We start from the raw sequence: 21160 nt of genomic DNA on the forward strand, positions 1-21160 counted from the left end.
AAATTAAAAAAAAATCGAATGAAATATCAGATATAGTTTGACATTGCAAGAAAAATTTAAGTACTGTATTATTATTGCAATTATTATCTGCAATAATAATAAAAATTGTTTTATGTTTCTCTTAAATTATTGAGTGGAATCAGCAGAAATTCTTGACAATAAATTTCTTTTACAGAGATCGTAAAGATAAATCATAAAAATTTTGATCTGATTCGTTTAAAACATCTTTGGAAAAATATAATTGAACTTTCGAACAAATTTTTAAACTATAAAAATATTGTTTTCAAAATAAAATGAAATTTTAAGAATGAAAATAAACACTGAAAGATTTTTCTAAAATCTAATTTATTTTCAAATCTTTTAATTTTTGAAATAAAAAAAATATGTTTCCATTTCTTGACATATGTCAATATTATAATATATTATATAAACGAAATATAAATAATAGAATGTTTTAAATAGAAATTCTTTTACTCGTTAAATTCCAAAATGATTAAATAAAATTTAAACGAACAATTAAATAAACAATTCTTCTTTTTCTTTTTTATTATTCAATATTGAGAAATCTATTTTTCACTTTTATAATAGAGAAGCATTGAAAATTCACAGTTGAATATATTTATCATCGTTTTTTATACGTTTCATTTCAATGATAGAAATAGATAATAGATAATAATAGATTTTAATAAAATATTTATTTAAAATTTTATCAATATTTTAAAATAGGAAAAAAAAACTTAGAAAGCAAAAATATATGTAAAAATCATTTGCTAAATCATAAAATAAACATACATTAATCTGTATTTTACAATAATATTTTACAGAATATTTATTATAAATTTTATTATATTTAACCCTAACAAATAATTCACATTATTTATATAATAAATTTCTTCTTATAAAAATTTCATAAGTTAATATAAATTTATTATAAAATTTATCTAATTTAATATTTAAAAGCTTCTTACAATTTATTTAATCCAACAAACAATTGTTCTCCAATCGCAGCATACAGAAGTAATCATAGATAGATAAATCTATGCTTTATTCATGAACAAGAATGTCTGACCACACACGGTCCATTTTCCCTTATTCTCCTGTGACAGTTACGACGTTGTCTTATAGCACCTTTTCTGTTCTTTCTCAAACTTTCACTGTCTAGATTTCTCCAGACATTTTTCGCTTCCTATCGCCTTGTCCATTTACTTTCAAGAATTTTCTCCGTCTCTAGATAGCCTTGAAAGTACACTAATTTTCTCAAATTTTGCTTTTATATTCACCAATTTTATCTTTTGTTCTATATACATATACATGAATATGTGCTATTGAATTTGAACGACAGTTTATTATTATTCTAAACTATTATTATTCTTGCTAAATTTCTGAGAAATCATCTATTAATATTATTTTTAACTTTTATTATTATTTTTGGTATTTTATACATTTACATGAAAATTTTACATGAAGATCACAAGGAAAAAATATTTTTCATCTTTTATAAGAGAAAAATTTTAATAGAAAAGTTTAATATATTATTAATCACATATATATGAGGAATCTTCTACTTTTCCTATTGTTTTGAATATTTTAAACAAGTTGACAGAATGATAAATAATTCTACTGTTCTATGATTTCATTACATTATTTTATTTAGACTTCATTATTTTTAATTCTATTATTATATGACTTCATTATAGTTCCATTATACTCTGGTTCTACTTTTATTTTATTGTTCCATTCTATGGTATTTTTTATTTTTTAATATTGATATATTATATTTTTATTATTTTGTGATCCCAAAATTCTATTATTTTGTGGTTTTACTATTCTACAGTTTTACTATCATTTTCTATTCTTTCACTGTTCTCCAATTTTATTATTCTACAGTTTTATTTTTACACAGATCCTATTTTTATAGGTCACTATTCCATAGATTTACTTTTATTTAGTTCTACTTTTATATAATCTCATTGTTGTGTAATTCAATTATTTTATGATTCTATTATTGGATAGTTCCATTATTTTGGGACTCCATTATTTTATTTTTACACTGTTGTACAATTCTATTATTATAAGATCTTATTATTCTAGAATTCCATTCTTGTATAGATTCTACTTTTATAGATCAATCAAATACTCTATGAGCTTACTCTTCTTCAGTTCTATTATTATATAATTTCAGTTTGTTCAATAATTCAATTATTTTATAATTCTATTCTATATTGCATGGTTCCATTATTTTATTTTTATACTATTCTACAATTCTATTATTATAAGATCTTATAATTCTAATAATAATAGTTACATTATATAGATTTTACTTTATAAATTTATTTTAAATTTATTATATTAAATTTATTATAAATCAATCAAATACTCTAGTTTACTCTTTTTCAGTTTTATTATTATATAATTTCATTTTGTTCAATAATTCAATTATTCTATAATTCTACTATATTGCATGGTTCCACTAAATTGTGGCCTTATTACTTTATTTTTACATTATTTTACAGTTCCATTATTATAAAGTTCTTTGTGGCCTTATTACTTTATTTTTACATTATTTTACAATTCCATTATTATAAAGTTCCATTACTTTATCTATGATTCCATTATTATTATATAAATTCATTATCCTCCATTATTCTTTGATTCTTCTATTTTATAGCTTCATAATTTTATAATACCTCATAATTATTGATTTATATCTAATTAATTATAATCATATAATCATTATTACATAATTGATCTGCAGTTACATATTTTATAAACCTTTCTTTATTTTCTCAAGAAACCTTTTCAATTTTGGTCAATTAAATTCGATTTAAAAAATCCATAAGAAAAGTATATCTATCTAGAACATTCGATCCTGGAACAATAACAATCAAATAGCAACGCAGTCAAAAAAGGAAGAGACAGAGAAAGAGAAAGAGAGAAAAATAATCTAGAAACTTTTTCCATATATTCATACTCGAACGATAAAAGTCGATCAAACAATGTGTTTTCAACAAACACAGAGATTCCATCTTGTTTCGTGGATTCACACGATTTCACTTCCACTATTGCAGTTTCCGTGAAACATGATGCACACGATGTGAGCCCTGATACTTGGCGCAAATTTAATTTTATCGGACAAGTCGCCTCCTCAGGAGGAAATCCTTGCACGAATTAAATGAATTAAACGTTTTTCAACGCATGGACAAGAACCGCGGGATATAAATGTTGCAATAAAAAAATAAATAAATAAATAATAATAGAGAAAAAGAGAGAGAAAGAGAAACACAATGAAAATTTCATTTTTGCCACCACAAATAAAATAGTTACCCGTGTTATACAAAATGCTCGAAATGATGAATCGGTATTATTTACAGCGTTTAACGTGGTAATTTAATACTTGAAAGTGAAGGATTCGTGGAAAAAATGGTTTGGAGAGGTGTTTAAGCAGCAGTTAAAGAAGATTAATTTTTTCAATAATTGATGAGATTTTAAGAGTAACCTAGTAAAGTTCTGCCATTTGTTCAATTTTACGAATTGATTATCGTTTAATGGCATAATTTAGAATTTGAAGATGAAGGATTTGTGGGAAAAAGATTCAATGGTTTTAAAATGGAGTATGAAATTAATTTATAAATTGAATTAATTTTCGAATTAATAAGTGAAGAAGTTTTACAATTTCATTTATTATTCAAATCATTGATGAATTTATTATTTTTTAAGGGATTTAATTTTGTATTTGAAAGTGAAAAATGGAAATATAAAGATGGTCTATATTTAATATAACCTGATTTAATTTAATCTAACCAAAAGTTTTGTCGTTTGTATTTTCTTTTTTCTATATATAAAAAAAAAAAGAAATTTCCTTGGATATTTATTAATTATTTTTTATAAAATATTTCTTATACAGTTAATAAATTTTAACAAAGAACTTCTAAATATAAAAAAATTTATAGAAATAAACGAATTAAAATGAAAATAAAAATTTAAAAGTATAAATAATATTTTAATAATTTTTATAAATCATTTCTCAATGAAAATAGAGAAAGAAATACATCTAATATTTTTTATACTTTTCTTTTTTTTTGTGCTTGTTCATATTTTTCATAGAAAGATATAAAAGAATATTTAAAAAAAATTAATAAACCAAATATAGAAAAAAATTGTATCCTTTTCCATTTATCGAAACAATAATTCCAAATTTCTACACCTAATAATTCATTATATCATGCTTACACGTGACAAGTATGCCTCTTTAAACATTTCTGTTTATACATCATAGCAGGACAGCAAAACTTAATGAGCAAATAGATCAGAATGCTGCATGGATCATCGATGGCCGACTTTACAGAGCCTAATTAAACTGTGTATAATTACTGACTAATATTTGTGAAATTATTGATGCATTTGATATCAAAAACAAACGATTTCAAATCACTTGGGAACGAACTCTGCTGTAAAAAAAATTTTTAACAGAGAAAAGAAATAAATTATAAATTTTCAAAGTTCAATCAAAAATCTTTTAATTACAAGAAATTAATAAAAATAAAAAATAAATTTGTAAATCTATAAATAAAAAGAATATATTACCAACAAAAAAAGATTGAGATTGTTTCAAGAATTTACTTGGTCAAAAGTTAGGTTAGAATCTCATAACTTCAAAAAATTCTTTCACAAAAGATTGATGCAAGTGAAATTGTTATCAATCTCTAAATAGTTACAACTAGAAAAATAGTTCCAAATTTTTTCAGTTTTCAAAAAAAAAAAATCAATCGTCATTTTGTTTTAAAAATTCTTAAAAGATCTTATTAATTTTAAATCATATTTCTGAAATTGTATTTTACAATTTTTACAAATTAAAACTAAAACAATGAATTTCAGCAGTAAAAAATCAATTAATTTAATTATTCTCTTCATAACTATCACTATCATAATTACTTTTTTTCTATCATTTGGAAAAACTTTATTCTAGACATTATCTAATAAAGATGATCCATAAAACGCATCTGACATGACACGATTAAAATAAAATAATAAATGCAACAATTAATTTTATTAGAAATATTTCAATCAAGCTTATTGTCTATGCAATATTGCCATCTGGTGGTGAAGTTTCGAACCTGTACTTATGAACCATTTTGAATCTCTAAAAATTATCGAATAACATTGTATTTTCATTATTTTTTTATTCTTTTTTGCTTTTATATTATCATACATCTAATAAAGTTTTATCCGTATACTCTATCCCGTTCGTTTGTTAACCGGTCTCCTCTCACACAGATTTCTAAAAAAGTTTAATTATTCTACATATGATAGATATGATACACATACATAAAATGGAAAAATTTTTATTCAGGATGGGGTCAAAGCGAGGTGAAAAAAAAGAGAGAGTGAACCACGCGATTTGCAACAGGCTTAAATATTCATCCGAGATCAATCGAGGAGATTTGCAATTTTGGAGCGTTTGTACTGCACGAACGAGCTGGAAATAAACTGTTGGCTACTTCATTTTACGTGAAACTTTCTTCCTCGTACCCTTTCTCCTCCTCTCGATGTCCTTTCTTTCATTTTTTTTTTTTTTTCATTTAGTTGTGTAAAATCCTCTGTCCGGCGAGATTAGGATGCAAATAGAATTTTAGAGTAGTTAGAAAAGTGTTTGGAATGATATCCTCCAGTAAAGAAAAGATATTAGTTTCCCTCGTTTAAGAGAAGAGTTTGAGAGTTGGAAATTGGTGTTTGTTTCAATTTCGACAAATGTAATTATCCGGATTACTTTGTCCAGTGTAATTAAGTACATTGTAAGAGTAATTCGGGCAAGATTACTATTCTGTTGTGAACAGATTTGCTTTCATGCTATAATGACTCAATTTACAAAGCTCCTTTTAAACATAAGAAAAATTTAAAGATAAAAATAATTATTTTGTTGCGAATAATTTTGTTTTAAATTAATTAAACAATTAGTTAATTAAATATTAGTCAATTAAATAATTAGTCTTTATTCTTTTTGACGTATAAAATAGATTACAATATAATAATTTAATATGTTATATCTTTTTTACAAAATGTGTTTTCAATATTAATAATTGATACAAAAATATTTTTTTTAATTTTTTTTAAAAAAATTGATAAAAAATAGAAAATTTGTGAAAAATTGATTTGAGTGCCAAGATAATTATATTATTATATTATAAATAATTAGTTTAATAAAATTTATGATAATTTAATTTTTTACAGTACTATAATACTGTACTATATATAGTACTATATATATAAATGACATATTATCATATATGAATATATTGATAATTAACATTTACTAAAATAAATACTAAATTTCATATATAAATATTAATAATAAAAAAAAATAATGAGTATATTTTATCAATTCTCTTTTTTTCCTTATCAATTTCTCAATTCTTAATTTTTACATTCATCTCTATCATTTTTTCTTTATTTTTCTATTCTTAAATTATAATCTTCCTCTTCTTAAAATTTTATCAAATTTTTACTTTTTTGTTATTAAATTATGAAACATTAAAGTTTCTATGAATTTTTTTTTTGAATATTTTTTAAATTTTTTAATTTTTATCACTTTGTTTGCAATTTCTCATCATTCTTAATATTTCTAATTTTTTTTTTAACATTTTTATTATTTTTCTATTTTCAATCATCTATTTCTCATTATCCTTTTACTATTACATTATGAAACATTAACATTTATATGTTCCATTTTTTTTTATAAATTTTTTAAAATTCTTATCATTAAATTTTCAAATTCTTACTATTTTTTTTATTCATAATTTCTCATCATCTCTACTATTCATTTATTTCTAAACTCTTATCATTCCTCTATTTTTATAATTCTTCTCTCTTCAAATTCTTACCTCTTTCTTTCTCATCATTCTTCTCTAATTAAATTACAAAATATCGAGATAGCGAATTCAGCAGGAAATTCATCCAATTTGCGCTTTCCTCGTTCATTTAAATTTATTTCAATATCTCGATCGTCACGAATCATCCATTTAGGCTTCCCTGTAAAAACTAATAGTGCGTCCAGACAAGAAATGAAAAAATAACTCGAAAAATATAAAATAAAATTTTTTCATTCGAAACTTTATTTTCCTTCTAATAAAAATAAATTTAAAAATTAATCGTTTTTAACATTTAAACACAAACCATCAATAATTAGAATTACAAAAATAAAAAAAAACGTATTACTGAAATTCTTATTTTTTTTATAATTCTTATTTTTAAAATCGAAATTTTTCTTCGAAAAGTAACTTTTTCAAACGAAAAAAAAAACTACTTTTGCTTATTTTCATATTCAAAAATCATATTCAAAAATCCTTATATCCTTTATCGAATATAATCGTAATCGTAAAAAACAATCAATCTTTCGAAACTTGTTTCACTCTCGAAACAAAATGATTCAAAATAAAAATGATTTTGTTCTACTGATTTTCGCCTTATTTTTTTTTTTTCACGCAGAACTACTTCTTATCCAATTGTACCACCAATTACAGGATACTCCGTATTTCTCTCCGACCCTCGACCCCTCCTCCCCCACCTCCTCCGTCCGCTAAACGTTGTTTTGATTAATATTCATCCGGGGCGAAGAGGAGCCCAACAAACGGAAAATATGAATCTCGATAACTTGCAGTACCGGGATCCCTTTATTGCTCGTCCTACTTTCCCCTCCCGGAAACGGCGACGATCCGGTTACATCATAATTAAAGTCTCGCGGGTCTTCGAAACGACTAACGATATCCTTTTCTTCCTTTTTCCCCCGGAGGATCGTCTTCTTGGGACAAGATTATAAAGAAAATGGTGGAAACGCTCGCCTGAGAGGATGGTATTCGTTTGTGATGGTGTTTGTCGCATAAAAAAAAAAAAAAAGAAGAAACGTATATTTGCTCATGAAAGTATTTGAAAATTTTGAAAATTTTGAAAATTTTGAAAATTTCATTTCGATTCGAAAATTTGATGAAATGTATAATATGCATAATTGGATAGAAGAAAGTATCACAAGAATAGTGTCTTATTGAGAAATTCATATAAGTTTGAATTTTGAGTGTATATAAATCAAATTATATATATTTTTTTAATATTTTAATTTTTAATGTAATTTATATATAAATTATAAGCGCAAATTGAATAAATTTTATATAATTTTAATATAATTTATAATATTTGAAATATATTTTTTTATAATATTATAATATATTATAAAAAATATATTAAAATATATTATAAAATATATTATAATATATTTTTGAAATATATTTTTAATATAATTATATAATTTTGAGTGAATATAATATTTTTTACAGCTGGATGATAGAATAATAAAATCTGAATATTTTGTAGTTTAAAATTTTACTGTATTTTGGATAATTAAAGTATGTTCGAAAAAATGAAAAATACAATGGAATTTTTCATCATTTTAAAGTAATATTTGATCATATATATATATATTATATTGTATGTATTCATGATATTTTATTAAAAATATTTTATTATAAATTCTGTTTGAAAAATTAAGAATTAAAAAATAGAATTTATTTTTAACGAAACTTTGTGAGTAGGAATATAAAAAATTACTAACTAATTTGCTAATTTTATTAATTAGCACATACAAAAATAAAATAGTTTCTAAAAATTTTTTCTTTCGTTCTTCTGCTGTTTTCGTATTCTAAAAATATATTTCAATTTTATTTATTTTTATATTTTAATATAGAAGATATTTAAAAAAAAAAAATCAATTATTTTTCTCTCACGAAATTATCTCTCACAAATTTTATCGAATTATGTCTGGATTAAAAATTTTTTCTTTAAAAGATAAAAGAAAATATATAGAAAAGAATATTTTTTAATTGGAAAATTTCTTTTTTATGAAATCTGTATTTATTTATTTATTGGAACTTTTGTTCATAAAATAGATCCTATCAGATTCCAAACTGGTGTCCCTTTCTATGGGTGTACTTTTCAACACTATCGATTGTCACAGAATGTAGGTAATAGAATTTCTCACAAATAAAATTAAAAATTACAAACAACTTAGAATAAGATTTGATCTTGTTACATTTATTTTCTGTCTATCGTTTCAATTAAAATAAAAAAAATCTGAAAAAATTATCTTTTAAAAATTGTAAAAATAAATCATTTTTTTCGTAAAAGATAAAAATTTAAAACATAAGATTCAAATACATATAAAAATGAATTGAAACGATTATTAGAAATAAAGAATTCTGATATTAATATTAAATAATTTTATATTTTTAATAAATATTCTATATCTAATAATATCTTCTATGAGGACAATTTATGTTTTTGCCTTCCACCCTATATATCAGTTTTATAATTTATATATGAAAATGAAAATGATTTAGAGTCTGAAAACTTAAAAACTAGAGACTTAAAAGATTAGTGCAAATATAAAATATTTAATATGCATGGTGATATTTTTTCAATATCCACCGTGGTAAATCACAAGTTATTTTCATTTATTTCTTCCTACTTTTACATAAATTAATGTTACGTTAAAATAAACAAATGCTGGATAATTTTTATTATAAATACAATTTTTCAAATTCATCACTTTACAAACTAATCTAATCAATTTACAAATCATTCATGTTCAAATAATTTGTTCTACATTTTCATTTTTAAATAACTAAATAGATCCAATGAAATAATAAAATAACCATATGTAAAATATTAATTCAAATAATATCTTTAACATATTAATTAATCTAACCTAACCTAATCTAATCACTTTACAATTAATCTACATTTCAAAAAAAAACGAATAATTTCAACAAAATAATAAAATAATCTAATCATCCATAGAAATATAACGAAATCTTAACTGAAATAACATCTTTCATATCAAACTAATCTAACTAACCTAATCATATCACAAACCATTATAAGCAATGTTCTTTGCTTAAGTAAACAAATAACAAAATAATAAAATACAAAATCATCCATTCAAATGTGATGAAATTTCAATTTTCATTAAATAACATCTTTCATATTAATCTAATTTAATCTAACTTAATTTAATAATTTTACAAGTGATCTACATTTTAAATAAACGAACAGATGATGAAATAATAAAATAATTTATTCATAGAAATCTTGATTGAAATAATATCTTTTATATTAATCTAATCTAACATAACCTAACTTAAACACTTTACAAGTCATCATGATCTACATCTTAAATAAAATAACTTCAATAATAAAATAATTTAATAAAATAATCTAACATATGAAATATATGAAATAATAAAATAATCTAAACGATCCACAAATATAATAAAATTTCGATTGAATAATATCTTTTATATTAATCTAACCTAACGAAATAATATCTTTCATATTAATCTAACTTAATCTAATCTAATCAATTTACGAACAATCGTAATCTAAAGTGAACGAACGAAATAATAAAATAACTGAGCCATCCATACAAATGTATACGAAATCTCGTTCCATTTCGAGTATTGGTAAAAATTCTTCCAGATCCAGGAGCGCTCGGAAATCGCAGACGTGCGATCGACATCGTTTGTCTCGCGCGAGATACGAATCACGGTTTGCTTCGACGCGTGAAAACGTACGCTTTTTCGAAGACGGAGAGGCGCAGAGCTCGGTCGATAACGTGTGCAAAAAAAAAAAAAAGAAAAAAGAAGAAGAAAAAAATAATGAAAATCGTGGCGTTTTTTCGATAAACGAATAAACGAGCAGTTCGGTAGAACGCGCGGATAGGATTTCACGGAATAGTGCAGAATTTCCCTCTTCTAATTTTTTATTTTAGCTTGTGGTTACACAAAGAAAGGCAGAGAAAAAGAACGTTCAAAAAACTGTATTTAAGTCTTCGTGCTATATAATTGCAGAATTCATTTTATACTCTTGAGATTCTTCGATACATAACACTATACGTTTCATTTTTTAATACTAATGTTTCATTTTTTAATACAATAATATATGAATACATTTTTAAACTTTTTAATACTTTTTTTCATTATTGTATTATCTTCAAAAAATTATTATTAATTCTTTTGAATATCATAATACATAAATGGAGATTTTCTTATACTTAAAAAGATAAAAAAGAAAATAAAACCATATGGATTTCCTAATGTTGCATAGGAAGGAGATTTTGAAACAAAATACTAGAAATACTGAAATATTTTAATCGGATATGTTTAAATATATTTGTTTAATATTAGAAGAGAAAAGTTTATCCATAAAATTCTTATCGCATTAAGAAATAGAAATATTCGGTTATCCATTTATTATTATTTAAAAAATCTTTCAACTTATGCATTGCAACAAAACGACCAGAATCGGTAGTGAGCGAAAGATAGCGAATATTATGAATAGCGGAGCTGGAAGATTATGATTGCTAAATGAAAAGAGAGCGAAACGCGCAGATACGACGCTCTAGCGAAGGGGTTGGTCGAGATAGCGAAGAATAAGAGCGAAAAACAAAAATAGAAATGAAAATACGAAAAATAAAAAACGAAAAGATTCGAGCGTAGAGGCCAACAAAGAGGAATCGGAGGCCTAAGAGAGAGAAACGGCGCCGGTTAGAGGGGATGAATTAAACAGAGGTAAGAAAAAAGAGAGATCCGGCTCAAAAGAAAAGGAAACCGGTTGGCTACAATTAGAGGGAGAAAGAGCGAAGCTTAAAACGGATCAAAAAATGAAGAAAATAGCGAGATTACCAGAAAAGAGAAAGAGGGTGGAAAAACGAGAAGAGAGTCGAGTAGGGAAGAAGATAGAGCCAAGGGGCCGATGGAAATGAGAGCATCAGAAAAGGAAAGAAGAGAGAGAGAGAGTCGTGGAATCAGACTATAATAGAGACTGAAAAAGAAAGAACAAGCAGGAAAAAGGGAAGAAGCAGCAGACCGAGAGGGTGAGAAGAAGAACGAACGGAAAGTGGAAAAGAGAAGGACGTGACGCGTGGCATCACGTGGTGTATTGATCGTCGCGCAGCATCCACGAGAGCCATTCCGGCTGCCAACCTTCCTACCTACCCCAAGCACTACCCCTTTCCCTCATCCGCCCCACCCACTTTCCTCCAGACCACCATTCTCCTCTCCATCTCTCCCTTCCCCTCCTCTCACTCCTTCTTCTATCCTCCATCCACCTTCCCTTCGTCCCTCGCCCTTGCAACAAACCAACCTCTCCGTCTTGCACCCCTTGCCTGGCCACCAGCCCCCGGCGAAACCCCCGTCAGACATCCATCGTCGTGTATCCAGCGAGTTAATTATTAAATGCATCGTCGTGCCTGCCAGGGCCCTGCAATACGTCCCTTCCATCCACCATTTCTCTCCACCAACCCTTCCTCCACTCTCCTTTTCGCGCGATATCGTCCCCTCCTCCTCCTCCTCCTCCACCTCCCCCATTTCTCTAGCGTGTGTCTCTTTCACTAGAGCCGATTCACGTGCAGCCGCTTCGTCTTCCGGACTCGGTCGGTGTAAACGGTGGAAAGGAACGGTCGATAAGGAAGTTTCGGTTATTGAGCCGCGTTCACGATCGAATTATACGTATGGCGAGAGAGATGTGGTGGATGGCGTGCATCATGATTTCAGGGTTGAACGATGTTTGGATCTCGATATAAGCAGAAATTTAATGAGTTGGAAATTAAGAAATGAAAAAATTCGATCAATTATTTGTCAAAGTATCATTCAAAGCATTCGAATAATTATAACATTGAATAAATGAGGAGTTATAGGAAGGAAGAAATATATATCAATTATAGTATATACGGATATATGTGAATAAATATTATTCGAACATTTTCAAATAAATTTTTTTTTCAATTACTTGTAATTTATTTGAAATTTAATTGTTAATTGATATGAGATATGATGTATATTTTGATGGGTAAGTTTGGATTTTTGGAAGATCTGGGAAAATGGTTGGATTTATATGGAATACAAATTTTTTTCAATTAAGGAGTGTTTAATATATAAATCTTGAAATTTGTAAGAATTTTTTTGAAATAAATCACTAAATACATTTATCTAAGTAATAATTCATAAATATATATTTAAAATTAGAATTGAATTGAAAATTGAAAATTCTTGAAAATTAGAAGTACTATAATTGTCAATGGAAATAAACTTTTATACTTTGAATTGAATAAATATTTATATACATCAAATATGTAATTAATAATCATAAAAAAATATTATAATTATTTCAACTATTTTATTATTTTAAAATTTAAATTATTGCAGTTATTTGAAAAATAATTCAACAAATCTTATTGATTGTATTTAAACTTTTTATCAAATTTGTATGAATTTGTAAATTCAATATAATTTGAAATTTATAAACTATATAAAATATTTATAATCATCATATATATTTTTCCCTTATAGAACATGATTATTATTAATAATTATATATAAGAAAAAATAGATATACAAACTGTGCAATATGTAAATGCATGCAGAATTCTGAGCACTATTTTCTGTGCGCTATTTTTACTAGATATTTTTATGCAAGATCAATTTTTACAAAAAATAGATAGCTCACCGATGCAAATAACAAAGAATGATCCGGACAAAGACCTAAAAAAAAAAAAAAAATTGAAATTGCAATAGCCAATGAATATAAATATAGTGGAATAGCGATTTTTATTTAAAAAAAGAACAGTTGTAAATTTTGAAATTTAAATGTTACTAGGCGTTTCTTTCTTTATCTGTCCTAAAATTTTATCGAGATTTAATCTATAAAAATTATAAATATAGAAATCAAACAATATTTACTCCAATTTTTTTTTTATATTATATTATTATATTCAAATATCGACCAATTAATTACCTTATAAATTAATTAATTGAACACGATGGTTTGGATTTGTACATATAATATATTAAACAATCGTATTAAATAATTGTAAAAACAAATAATATTGAATCCATTAAATAATTCTAATCTGCAACTATATTGGACAACTTTTTCATGAAACAGAGATAAAATTATAAAATTAATTATAAAATTGTCAATCTCTGAATAACATATCGATCCGATTGAAAACCACTTCTCAAAAACAAAATCACTGCTCGAATCTTCAATACAAATTTTTACAAATTAAAAATTAAATCTAAAATTAATTAAATCTTAAATCAAAACTATTTACAAATATCAATTTCTGTATTTGTAATGTACAAACTAATTACAAAATTATACCAAACTCAAACAAAACAAAAATTATACCAAAACTCAATTAATTAACTATCTAATAACTTATAAATTTGAATTTAATTTTACATATCGATTTATGAATTCGTAATAAAAATTAAATAAAAATTGAAAATAAAAATAATTAAACCGGATAATTTCCCATCGAAACAAAAACAATCGATTATTATCTCCTACGCAAAATATATCAAAATTATTCAAATTTCGTGTCAAAAACAAAATCTCTCAAATCAGAGGCGTTAGATGAAAATATTAAAAGGTTACGACCAGCACAAAGCTTTTTCGACGTCAATTTCTTTCCTGTCCAAAATAGCTTAAGAATTTAAAAAAAAAATCATGTATAAGATGTTGAACGATGTTTGTGGAAGAGTTAAAGAGGTTGAGGATTTGCAGCATAATTTCCTGTTGAATAATTGATTGCCAATGTTAAGCGAAAACACGATTGAAATTGTCGCCAAGAATATTGGTTAATTGGTATCTGGAGGCAAACAATCGCGTGTAAATACAAACAGTGATTGTTTTCGCTGAATTTGCAAATAGGGAAACGAATCGTGACAATGGTGATCGATGAAAATGTTAAATCACCCCCACGTTTGCGAGTGGATGATTTAATCGTTTATCTATCCACGATTTCGTGCGTAGGGTTTGCAATCCAAATTCATCCTTTTGCAAATCAAATCCACCCCTAAATGGATACTGTTTTTTGTTTGGGTACAATAAAACTCAACAACAACAATTCAATTGTTTGTCGAATAATAGTCTCTAAAACTGTAAACTGAAAGTTATGTATCTGGAATTCTTACAATTAATGGAAATACGTGAATTTGATTATCACGATATTGTTATATAATATTTTAATGAATTTTTAACAAGATAACTGTAAACAGTTTAATATTAATTTCAGGTTGTAATTTATTTTTAAAAGTTTATTGTTAATATTTCATGAATATATTAATTAGCGAATATATTAATTTGTAAGTGGATAATTTAATCCATCCACGATTACAAATCAAATTCAAATAGATACTGCTCTTTGTGTACAATACGTACAGGAACAATTGGAACAATTATATCGACAGTTAAATTGATGTTTAATTCAATTTCATACCTTGATCTTTGGTAAAAGAATATAAATCATATATATTATAATATTGTTAAATCAACTAATATTTTAATAAATTTGATTGAAACGATTTAATGTTTAAATAAGATAATAATTTAATGATCTACTTAATATTGTGAATGTGAACATAAATTGATGTGATGATTAATCTCAATATAGTGATTAAATGATAAATGTTAAATTCTTTTGAATTATTGTGCAAATCTGTCCTAATTTTATTTTTCAATTTTTATTTAATTTATCATATATCTTTCTTGTTTTGTATCATACTTATATATTTCGAGAAATTACTATTTATCTAAAATGTAACTATAATATATAATTTTATATATATAACTAAATTTATCATAAGAATTTATTATATAATCGCAATAAGTTTGTACAAATAATTGGATTAATAATACAATTGGCAATGAAACATTAACCCTTTATCTTAAAACGATATAACATTCCATCTTTGTATTCTCACAATTAAATAAAATACACTCCATTTCCAAAAAAAAAAAAAAAGAAGAAGAAAAGTAAAGAAAAAGCTTAGTCAAAGTTTACATAGAATAGTTTCATATAAAGAGAAAGAAATGGAACTGCGTGCAAACAAGCAGCTCCTTTGAAACCGAGTTCACAATACGATCGAGCGACAAGCTAACAACACGACGACTAGTTCTCGCGCCTTCCTCCAACAGCTGTACCTTTGTTCACATACAAAGTGTTAATACGCCTTACAACACGATTAATTCAATTCTGTATTATATCGAAATCCTGTTAACCTGAGAGCTGATACAAAAACAGTGGAATGGAACGATTCGTGGTGTGTGAGGATTGTCCGAGTTTATTAATCCTTTGATATATTCATAATATTTATTCACCAAACATATGCAAAAGAAAAAAAATAAATAAATAGAATCAATGAAATTGTTGATAAATTCATTGACTTATATATTGAATAAAAGTCAATTAATAAGATGTGGAGGAAATATTTACAAGGAGATGAGTTATTTTTGATAGCAAAGGAGTTAAAACAGGATTTTATAAAATTGTTATGGAGTGTAATATTTATTATTATTTTGAAACTACATTTATTAACTACGAAATAAATATAAATATTGGTTGAGATTTATTCATTAATTTAAGAGATAAAGCTTCGAATTTAATGCAAGCTTAAATTGTGATTATCTTTTGATATATCGATAATATAAAATATCATTTTCTTTTTGCGATTGTATTTGAAATAAATATAAACGAGCTTTATTGAAGTCTACTCCACTTCTGTTCCATTTGTTATAACTTACAATCAACGATATTTCAAATATTTCATATATTCCATATTTCAAATATTCCATAGAAAATTCAATTCCATCCATTCCATGCGATCATCTTTTACGATTTTCTTTGTGCAAGAAAAATTTGTCCAATTTTTGTCCACTCTCGATATCTATTACGAATATTTTAACACGCTGTATAGCGCTGTTTTCGCGTAAACGACATCAATAATGCCATGTGAAATAGATGTCAGAAACAGGTCACTGTTGTTGCGTGTACACACGCATGTTTGCCCGACCAATCAAATTGTCTCGACGCAGCTTCAAGTCGGATTGCCAAGAACGTTGTTCACCTGGCTCGGTGAATTTGCCAAAATGTGGTGTTGATCAGCGAATCGAAAAAGCTGTCCACCGAAGGAGGCCTCGTTGAGAACGTATTTAACATTGGAACTGTCACGTTTGAATGTGCAACCAAATCTGGTGCGTGTAAACAGGTCGACAAAATTAGAGTGGTTCTCCTATTTCAATCTTCTTGTATTAAATTGTATTAAATTATATAGAATAGAAAGGAAAGATTTACCGTATGAAATGTGTTCAATTGATCAAAAATTGTTATTGCTTTATTAAGAAAAATATTGATATAAAAATTGTCAAATTTGAATGTACATATATTCAAAATAGTTTATATTTATATATTTGATTACCAAAATTAGATTTCTCTTATTTCAATCAGTTTGTATTAATTGTAAATTGTTAATTGTATGAAAGTTTGCTTTTAAAAAAGAAAGATGTATAATACAGTAGATGTAATTAACAATCTATTAAAAAAGACCTTGTTGAGGATAATTTTAATATGAAAAATAGTGATTAAATGTGTGAGATAAATAAATTAATTGCCAATTGGCATGTAAATAATTGTTAAAATGAGATCGATTTAGAAACATTTACGTAACCAATGATACAAGTATATACATCAAAATTAGAGTGATTTAGAAATAGAAATCAGAATAAAAAGAGAATAAAAAGATCAAGAGCTACAATTTGATTAACTTCCATTTTTTAAAAATTTCTAATTTTAACATATGAATAAATATATAATAAATTATTATTAGAGTTGATCAGTTTTTGTCTTAGTTTCAAAAAATATTTGATATATTGTAAGTTGATATCCCTTACAACATTACATCTTCTGCAGTTTTTATTAAAGTCAAAGTAAAAGTAAATTAAAATATCAATTATCTTAATGAGATAGATTTTAAATAATAATTGCTTGCAATTAATTGCAATTTATAATAAATCATAATTGATAGTTTACAACCTAAATAGTCATCACAGGATCATAGATCCCTTGATACCTGAAGGGTTAGCAAGGTGATGATGTAGGTCAACAGAGGGATTAAGCCCAAGGGAAAACAAACCCCTCGAATTACTCATGTGTTATAATATGAACTTATAACATATTTATAATAAACGTAGAGTTTCAATTTTAACAGTGTTTGTAAAAGTACATCTTACAAAATCTAAACTTATAAAAAATATGTAAAAAAAATAAAAATTTGTAGATATTATAAATAATACATATATGTTCAAGTTCGTATACATAAGATATCAAAGAATAATTTTATCCATATAAAATTGGACATTTGGTATATAAGATTATTCAATAGTTAATGTATTATTTGAATTCAAAAATTCAAACAAAGAATTAGAATTAGAATTTAAAAAATTTTTTTGATGAAAGTTCTATTAATGTAAATAAGATTATTATAAATCTTTATAATATAAATTTTTAATTGTAACTGATAACAAAGTAATTGATAACAACAGATGGAATTATTATTATTATAGATTTGTATAAAAATAATTTTTAATCAATGTTAGCAGAAGATTCTAAATAGATACAGTTAAAAAAATAAATAAAAATTTCAAATTTTTTATTATAATAATTTTCTATTTTAATATTAATTTGACAAAGATATAAATTAAGTTGAAAAAACAAAGTACTAATAAATAATTGATTTCATTTTTTATCATACTATATATATAATTTATATTTTATTTACTATATATATAATTTATAATTTTTCATTTTAATATTAATTTAACATAAAAATACTTAGATCGAAAAGATGAGATGACTGTTCATTTGTATAGTATTTATTTTTTTAATTATATTATAATATAATTACATTTAAAAAAGTGTTAAAAACTTTTGATACTAATTTTATATCTTGATACTAATTAACACAAAAATATAAATTAAATTCAGGAAATTGAGAATAAATTTATCCTTATATAATTTTAATTAAAAATATATAATTACAATTAAAAATGATTCCAAATTTTCAGATTATTGATATATAATATAAAATGTTATACTAATTTTCAATCCTAATTCAAAACCCCCAAATTAAATTGACAAAGCAACAAAATTTAAAAATTACTCATAGAAAAATTTTGATTATAAGAGTTGAATTAAAAGATTGTTTAATTTATTTTTCAAATAACTATCAATTCAATATCAATACGTATTTAACTTTTATATATTTTACGATTCTTCTTACTAATCAATGTCAAATTTCATACGTAACTCGTTTATTTAATAATCATCAATAATCAACCAAGAATTTTATATTCAAATTTTACATTTTTTACAATATAATTTATTAACTTATTAAGTCATTCAAGAATTCTATATTCAAATTCTATATTTCTTCCTTTTTAGAATTCTTTCAATCATTAATGTTATATAAAACTTTATATCATTAATGTTATATTAAATAAAAATTCCAAATTCCTCTTTTCTTCTTCCATAATCTCAAAAATTTCCCAATACAACTCATTCAATGCTCATCCAAAAAATCCCAAATTTTACATTTTTCATTTATAATTCTCTATTAAATTTCACTCTTCTAAACAAGAGGATAATATCGGAACAGTGTCTGGAAAGTGATAGTAAAAAGCGAGACTTGGTGGCAGTTTAAAGTATCGTCCTCAGCGACACGGTCGTCAAAAGAAGGGAAGGCTTAGGCTCGCGCCTCTTGTTGACCGAGTGTCTTCAAGACGGCTGCTGCCTCTGCTGTTGGAAAGCCTTTTCACTCTTCCAATGCCTCCCCTCCTCTCTCCTTATCGCCTCCTTTCACCTTGATTTCTTACGTCCCCGTAAATTCTTCAGTAACGCCCTCGCAATATTTATCGTTCCTCTTACGTTCTTCTCCGCGGTCTTGGTTCGCCTTTGCGATCGTCATTGCGGATGTTTCAGCTAGGACTATCCTAATAGTTTTTCGAAACTGGCAAGTTGTTTTGCCAAGACGATTTGATTCGATGTGATGATAGGGATTACGATTTTTATGAATACATCGATTAAATTGCCTTATTTATACAGTTATGCAATATTTTTAAATGTGCAAAAATATTACGAATTTACAAAAAATATTAAACGTATAATATGCTTCGAAGAATTTTTATTTAAGTTCAATTTCTTTTTTTTTTCTTCATAAATATAAGTTTAATATCTAGTATATATATATTATATATCGATATAATCGTGTATATACTTTAATTGATTTATCTGAAAATAATTCCTCCATTTACTTCTTTTCTTAAATTTATCTAATATAGTTATCATGCATCAACAAATATCTGTACACTTCACAATTTATTTGCTAACTAAATACATTTATTTACTTTTTTTTTTCTTAAATCTCACATTATGCATTAAGATAAAAATAGATAAAAATATTTTATTGGACAGTAAATAAAATATTCTACTTCTTCTTTTAAATCTATCTAACACTAGCTTCAATTAAACACTAATTACATAACTATTACTATAATATTCTCAACCAACGTTAAAAACACTTATCACAATAATTTCGAAGGAACCGCTTCCTCCCCCCTCATTTTCTCAAGTGGCGAGAAATTAAGAGAGGAAGGGGAGGGAGATGGAAATATGGAGAAGAAGCGAAGAGAAAAGTCGCGTAAAAAGGAGGTGACAACAACAAAGTGGAAGCAGCAAAAACTAGAGGAAGAAAGAGAAAGACAAAAAAAGAAGAGGGAGAAGGAGAAGCACGAAGAAGGAAGAAGTATACTCACGACCGGAAGCCCTCTGCCAGACTGGGCTTGAAGACACTCGGTCAACAAGCGGCACAAGTCTCTGCTCGCTTTCCCCCGGCGCGTACGCGAGCGTGGAAGGTCGTTACACCTAGCTAGATAGGTTGCTCTGTCACTTTTTCACTCCGCGACGCGACACTGTCACACTGTCGTCGGCGGGCTTCTCTTTGACGGCTTTGCTGGCCTTTGGGCAAATAGAGAGGAACCTCCAGTGTATCTCAGATGCGATTTATTGGCAAATTTAGGCAAAATTTTTTGAAACAACTTCGAAGGAAGTTACACCGTTTGATGATTTTGGAAAATCTTTTGACATAAATACGAAAGGTGTTTGAAAATTTTCAAAACTTTTTGGATGGAAATCTTTCGAAATAGATGTAAAAAATATTTGTTTGAAAATTTTTAGAAATTTTATTTGCTACGAAATATAATATTTCGAAATAATGTATAC

At 25.6% G+C, this 21160-nt stretch overlaps 1 long non-coding RNA gene across 1 annotated transcript in view; it reads right to left on the bottom strand.

Moving 5' to 3' along the window:
- Window positions 1–21160, bottom strand: part of LOC122715603 — a 62115-nt gene that overhangs the window by 40676 nt on the left and 279 nt on the right. Inside the window, exon 2 of the long non-coding RNA XR_006346869.1 lies at window positions 20695–20896. This is a non-coding gene — a long non-coding RNA (uncharacterized LOC122715603). The remainder of the gene's footprint in view (window positions 1–20694; window positions 20897–21160) is intronic.

This window comes from Apis laboriosa, unplaced genomic scaffold (genome assembly GCF_014066325.1).
Source record: "Apis laboriosa isolate Shangri-la unplaced genomic scaffold, ASM1406632v1 scaffold39_cov144, whole genome shotgun sequence".
Classification (NCBI taxonomy): domain Eukaryota; kingdom Metazoa; phylum Arthropoda; class Insecta; order Hymenoptera; family Apidae; genus Apis; species Apis laboriosa.